Source organism: Chiloscyllium punctatum, chromosome 49, assembly GCF_047496795.1.
Source record: "Chiloscyllium punctatum isolate Juve2018m chromosome 49, sChiPun1.3, whole genome shotgun sequence".
Taxonomy (NCBI): domain Eukaryota; kingdom Metazoa; phylum Chordata; class Chondrichthyes; order Orectolobiformes; family Hemiscylliidae; genus Chiloscyllium; species Chiloscyllium punctatum.
The window spans coordinates 17300954-17308745 of NC_092787.1; positions in this window are offsets into that span (position 1 = coordinate 17300954).

The following is a 7792-nucleotide window of genomic DNA, read 5'->3' on the forward strand; positions in this document are numbered from 1 at the left end:
AATCAGGAATCCAGAGACAAAGTCGAGAGAGGGGTTAGAGAGAACTCAAACTTCCAAACAATTCATGTCCCTGACTTGATCTGCATGGGGGTAGAGCCTGCAGATTGCTCATTGGATCTATCAGCCATCTTAGAAGCCAATGACTATGGAGGCAGGTCATCCTCAATGCCAACAGGCTGCATAGAAGGATGGGCTAAACCACATACAATGGCAGATTTCCTTCTGTTCAGATAATTTGTAAGCTACGTGATCACAATTACTGATGTCAGCTTTCTATTTCAGTTTTATTTCAACAATGGAATATATATTCTCCAAATACCTTCGTGGGAGTTGACCTTGTGTCCCTGAATCATTAGTCTCTGACCGAGTAACAGAGCAACTCTGCTGTAATTTTTTAATAGTATTCAGATAACATGAATCAATTATAAGGCTTTTATTGCTTATCTGCCACTGCACTGAAGATGTATCAAACAGAAATGGGTGGAATAAAGATATGGGCACACAGTGGAAATTAATAATGGAACTGTAATTGTGATGTATGGAATGGGTCATGGATTAAATTTTGTCTGTTTTAATTCCAGTTTTGCTTTCAGGTATTGAATGCTACATATCTATTTATGGAGGCATTGATTTGACACCCAGATGATTCCCAGAGTGCGTGATCCACTGCCATGGCTTCCTATTTCATTCTCAACAGACAATAAGGCAAGTGGCCCAAAGTGAGATTTGCTGCTTATTTGTTCCTCCCTCATTATCCTCCTTGAATCTGAACCCTAGAAGGGGTCCCCAAAAAGCAGATTTCATGTCTAGGTTTGGTATAAATGTCACTGGCATTTGCCTTTCATTATTCAAATGCTTCTTTTAGCTTAATGCCATATTTTATTACAACAGTACACAGAGTCAGAGAGATGTAGTACATGTCCAGATTGCTGCACTGGCAATCTCCATGTTGCAGTGAAGAGCTGTTCAGCATTTGTTCAGGTACTGCTCCACATTGAAAGGTAAAGGAAAGGTCATTTTTAGATCTTAGCATTTGGCCACATTGTAAGGATTCCAGTGCCAAGACAACTTGTTATCCTTTTACTGAATGCAATGGCCTCGTACTGTAAAGTGGGACGAGCGTAGATTTTGAATTCTTTGACAGTACAGACTTGATGGGCCAAAGGGCCTCTTCATTACTGTATGATTCTTTGAGAACCTACAAGCTGAAATTGGGGAAGCTTGTGTCAAACTGATAATGGTAATGGTAATGTCACACATCCCGACTAGTGCACTGGGAACATCGGTCTGAATCTTATAATAGCAGCTGGTGGAATTTATAATTCAATTACTCTTTTAAAAAATCTGTTATTTAAAGTGAATCTCAGTAATGGTGAACATGAATCCATCATCGACTGTTGTAAAAACCCATCTGGTTCACTAATGTCCTTTGGAGAAGGAAATTTGCTCTCCAGTCTGGCCCATGTAGGACCCCAGGCAATGTGGTTGACCCTGAAATGGCCCAGCAAGCCACTCAGCTCCAGGGCAAGTAAGGACAGATGACAAATGTCAGTGACACCTATGTGCTATGAATAAATGACAAGACAGATCTCAGACTTCCTTTCTCTAAAGGACATCAGAGAAGTAGATGGGTTTTTACAACAATCATCACATGGCTGCCATTAGGTTGTTTGGCATGCAAGTGTTCCTGTTTTTGGCTTGACCAGGTTGACACCTCATCTTCAAGTATGCCTGGTGCTGCTCTTGGCATGCCTTCCTGCACTTTCCTTTGAACCAGGGTTGATCCCCTGGCTTGGTGGTAATGGTTGAGCGAGGAATATGCCACGTCATGAGGTTACAGATTGTGCTGGACTATACTTCCATTGCTTGTGATGGCCCACAGCCCCTCAGGGATGTCCAATTTTGAGTTGCTAGATCTGTTCAAAGTCTGTCCCATTTAGCACAGTGATAGTGCCACATGACATGATGGAGATTATTCTCAGCGTGAATGCAGGACTTCGTCTCCACAAGGACTGTGCAGTGGTCACTCTTAGTGATGTTGTTATGCACATATGCACCTGCAGCTGACAGATTGGTAAGGATGAGGTCAAATATGATTTTCCCTCTTGTTGTTCCCTCACCATCTGCCACAGACCCAGACTAGCAGCTATATTCTTTAGGATCCAACCAGCTCGATCAGTAGTACTGCCACTCTTGGTAGTGGACATTGAAATCTCTCACCCACAATACATTCTGTGCCATTGACACCCTCAGTGTCTCACCGTCACCTTCTTCAAAGTATTAGCCAACATGGAGGAGTACTGATTTATCATCCAAAGTAGGATGGTACCAGCAGGAGGTTTCCTTCTCCATATTTAACATGAGAAGACTTCATGGGGTCCAGAGAAAACATTCAGGATTCCTTTATGTGTAGCACTGTGCTGTCATCTCTGTTCCATCAGTCCTGCTGGTGGGACAGGACATACCCAAGGATGGTGATGGTGGTGTCCAGGACATTGTCTGTAAGGTATGATTCTGTGAGTGTAATTATGTCAGGCTGTTGCTTGTGAGATGGCTCTCCTAATTTTGACACTAGCCCCAAGATGTTATTAACCCTACTCTTTTTGTTTCCATTGCAGGGAGTATGGTTCCAGTGTAACCTTCAGGCATCATTCTCTTATAACATTTTAAATGAATACATCAGGGAAAACATTAGAACATAGAGCATAGAATATTCCAGCGCAGTACAGGCCCTTCAGCCCTCGATGTTGCACCGACCTGTCCTTCCAACCTGAAGCCCATCCAACCTACACTATTCCTTTTGCATCCAAATGTCTATCCATTTAAATGCCCTTAAAGTTGGCAAGTCTACTACTGTTACAGGTAGGGCATTCCACGCCCCTAGTACTTTCTGAGTAAAGGAACTACCTCTGACTCTGTCCTATATCTATCACCCCTCAATTTCAAGCTATGTCCCCTTGTGCTAGCCATCCACGTCCGAGGAAAAAGGCTCCCCTGTCCACCCTATCTTACCCTCTGATTAACTTATGTGTCTCAATTAAGTCACCTCTCAACCTTCTTCTCTCTGACGAAAACGGCCTCAAATCCCTCAACCTTTCCTCATAAGACCTTCCCTCCATACCAGGCAACATCCTGGTAAATCTCCTTTGAACTATTTCCAAAGCTTCCATATTCTTCCTATAATGCGGTGACTAGAATTGTACGCAATACTCCAAGTGCAGCCGCACCAGAGTTTTGTGCAGCTGCGAAACTCAATTCCTCTACTAATAAAAGTTAACACACCATATGCTTCTTAACAACCCTATCAACCTGGGTGGCAACTTCCAGGAATCTATGTACATGGACACCGAGATCTCTCTGTTTATCTACACTACCAAGAATCTTACCATTAGCCCATGATACAGCATTCCTGTTACTCCTCCGAAATGAATCACCTCACACTTTTCCGCATTAAACTCCATTTGCCACCTCTCAGCCCAGCTCCGCAGTTTATCTATGTCCATCTATAACCTACAACATCCTTCAATACTATCCACAACTCTACTGACCTTAGTGTCAACTGCAAATTTATTAACCCACCCTTCTATGCCCTCATCCAGGTTATTTATATAAATGACAAACAACAGTGGACCCAAAACACATCCTTGTGGTACACCACCAGTAACTGAACTCCAGGATGAACATTTCCCATCAACCACCACCCTCTATCTTCTTTCAGCTAGCCAATTTCTAATCCAAACTGCTAAATCACCCTCAATCTCATGCCTCCGTATTTTGTGCAATTGTCTACCGTGGGGAGCCTTATCAAACGCCTCACTGAAATCCATATGCACTACATTAACTGCTTTAACCTCATCCACTTCTTTGGTCACCTTCTCAAAGAACTCAATAAGGTTTGTGAAGCACAACCTACCCTTCACAAAACCATGCTGACTATCCCTAATCAACTTATTCCTCTCTAGATGATTATAAATCTTCAAAGTTTGGGAGAAGATTTGTAGCTCGGGTGCTCGTTGTTGTGGTTCTGTTCGCCGAGATAGAAATGTGTCTTGCAAACGTTTCGTCCCCTGTCTAGGTGACATCCTCAGTGCTTGGGAGCCTCCTGTGAAGCGTTTCTGTGATGTTTCCTCCAGCATTTATAGTGGCCTGTCTCTGCCGCTTCCGGTTGTCAGTTCCAGCTGTCTGCTGTAGTGGCCGGTATATTGGGTCCAGGTCGATGTGTTTGTTGATAGAGTCTGTGGATGAGTGTCATGCTTCTAGGAATTCCCTGGCTGTTCTCTGTTTGGCTTGCCCTATAATGGTAGTGTTGTCCCAGTCGAATTCATGTTGCTTGTCATGCAGCTCGGCGAACAGAACCACAACAATTATAAATCTTATCTTTTATAACCTTTCCCAACACTTTACTCACAACCAAAGTCAGGATCACTGGTCTATAATTATCAGGGCTGTGTCTACTCCCTTTCTTGAACAAGGGAGCAATTTTTGCCAGCCTCCAGTTTTCCAACACTATTCCTGTGGACATTGATGGCCTAAAGATCAAAGCCAAAGGCTTTGCAATCTCCTCCCTGGCTTCCCAGAGAATCCTGGATAAATCCTATCTGCCCAGGGGACTTATCTATCTTCACACTTTCCAGAATTGCTAACACCTCTTCCTTGTAAATCTCAATCCCATCTAATCTAGTATCTTGTACCTCAGTATTCTCCTCAACAACATTGTCATTTTCCAGTATGAATACTGACAAAAAAATATTCATTTAACACTTCCCCTACTTCCTCTGACTCCATGCACATCTTCCCACTACTATTATTGATTGGCCCTATTCTTACTCGAGTCATTCTCTTATTCCTGATATACCTATAGAAAGCCTCAGGGTTTTCCTTGATCCTATCCACCAATGACTTCTTATGTCCCCTCCTGGCTCTTCTTAGCTCTTTCTTTAGGTCTTTCCTAGCTAACTTGTAACTCTCAAGCACCGTAACTGAGTCTTCACGTCTCATCCACAACCCGCAGTTGCTGTTCCTTGAATAAGCTTCACATTTCAATTGTGCCCATCCCCTGCAGTTTACTTTCCCATCTTATGCATCCTAAATCTTGCCTAAAATTGCCTTTCCCCCAGCTATAACTCTTGCCCTGAGGTATATACCTATCCCTTTCCATTGCTAAAGTAAACATAACCGAATTATGTCACTATCACCAAAGTGCTCACCTAACTCCAAATCTAACACCTGGCTGGTACCAGTACCAAACCCAACGTGATCTGTCCACATACTGTGTCAGGAAACCCTCCTGCACACATTGGACAAAAACTGACCCATCTAAAATACTTGAACTGTAGTTTTCCCAGACAATATTTGGAAAGTTAAACTCCTCTATAACAACTACCCTGTCACTCTCACTCCTATTGAGAATCATCGTTGCTATCCTTTCCACTACATCTCTGGAACTATTCGGAGGCCTATGGAAAACTCATGTCTCTGAAATGGCCCCAACCTCGAAATCCCAGGTACTAACCCATGCTGCAAATTCACCTACCTTATTCCAGATGCTCCTGGTATTGAAGTAGACCCACTTCAAGCCAACTTCTTGCTTGTCGGTGCCCTCTTGTGACCTTGAAGCCTCATTTCTGACCTCACTACTCTCGACCTCCTATATACTGGTACTACAATTTAGGTTCCTATCTCCCTGCTGAATTAGTTTAAACCCTCCCACATGTTCTCCTCTCTCTCCATATTCCTCGCCTCACTAGCATGTGGCACGAGCAACAAACCAGAGATAACAACTGTTTGTTCTAGCTCTAAGCTTCCATCCTAGCTCCCTGAATTACTGCCTTAAATCCCCATCTCTCCTCGTCCCGATGTCATTAGTGCCTATGTGGACCATGACTTGGAACTGCTCCCCCTCCCCCTCAAGGATCCCAAAAACACCATCAGAGATATCACAAACCCTGGCACCTGGGAGGCAACACACCAACCATGAGTCTCTCTCATTCCCACAGAACCTCTTATCTGTCCCCTTAACTATGGAGACCCCAATGTCCAATGCTCTGTTCCTCTTCCCCCTTCCCCTCTGACCAACAGGGACAGACTCTGTTCCAGAGACCTGTGCCCCATTGCTTTTCCCTGGTAAGTCCCTACCCCCACCCACCCCCCTCAACAGTATCCAAAACGGCATACTTGTTGTTGAGGGAAACAGTCACAATGGATACCTGCACTGCCTGCTGGTACCCTTTCTGTCCCCTGACGGTAACCCATCTACCTTCTTTTTGTACCTGAGGTGTGACTTCCTCCCTGTAACTCCCCTCAATACCTGCTCTGCCTCCTGAATGATCCGAAGTTCATCCAGCTCCAGTTCCCTAATACAGTTTTCGAAGAGTTGGAGTTGGGTGCACTTCCCACAGATGCAGCCAGCAGGGACACAAGTGGTGACCAAACATTCAACTGCCCTAACCTCCATTCCCACTATTCTAAATCCCCAATGAGACTACAGTAAACTAAAAAATCTAGTCACCTTATTAATATGGCGCACAGAACCTTTTTTTGGTTAGAGGAAGAGGACAGGTGGGAGACACTACCCAAGTAGTGTTTCAGGTAAAGCAACCGCCCAAATATAAAGCCTCACTTATCCAACAGCTCCGTGTCCACTCCTACTCAGCGTGTAGTGTACACGAGATAGGTTTTTATACTTTATACTTACCTTCCAGTCAGACCCCTGGTCCTCACTGTCGCTCCTCCTACTGCAACTCCCACTGAGAAAATGAAAAAAAGGGCACTGGGGGAGACAGTGAGATTGGCAATTTTTCTTTATTCATTCATGGGATGTGGGCATTGCTGGCTGGCCAGCATTTGTTGTTCATCCCTAGTTGCTCTTGAGTAGCCGGGTGAACTGCCATCTTGAACCACTGCAGTCCATGGGCTATGGGTTGGCCCACAATGCCCTTAGGGAGGGAATTCCAGGACTTTGACCCAGCAACAGAGAACGAACAACAATATATTTCCAATTCAGGATGGTGAGTGGCTTGAAAGGGAACTTGCAGGTGGTGGTGTTCCCATATATCTGCTGCCCTTGTCCTTCTAGATGGAAGTGGTTGTCAGTTTGGAAGGTGCTATCTGAGGATCTTTGATGAATTTCTGCAGTGCACCTTTAGATTGTACTGAGCATCAGTGGTGGAGGAAATGGATGTTTGTGGACGTGGTGCCAATTAAGAGACTGCTTTGTCCTGGATGGTGTCAAGTTTCTTGAGTGTTGTTGGAGCTGCATCCCTCCAGGCACGTGGGAGGGATTGCATTACACATCTGACGTCTGCCTTGTAGAGATGATACAGTCAGTTCAAGGAGAGTAGTTTAAATTCAATGTTGCAGACAATAATGTTAAGAAAATACACTGAGTTAATATTGTTGGAAACTGAGAGAGTGGTTGGGCAAAAGAGGCAGAGATAGGATTTAATGAATATATAGATGAGCCTTTGATGTAAGCTTGATGTAACTGTGACCTCAGTATCTGGATTAGTGGTGCTGGAAGAGCACAGCAGTTCAGGCAGCATCCAAGTAGCTTCGAAATTGACATTTTGGGCAAAAGCCCTTCATCAGGAATAAAGGCAGTGAGCCTGAAGCGTGGAGAGATAAACTAGAGGAGGGTGGGGGTGGGGAGAAAGTAGCATAGAGTACAATGGGTGAGTGGGGGAGGGGATGAAGGTGATAGGTCAAGGAGGAGAGGGTGGAGTGGATAGGTGGAAAAGAAGGTAGGCAGGTAGGACAAGTCCAGACAAGTCATGGGGACAGTTATTGAGCTGGA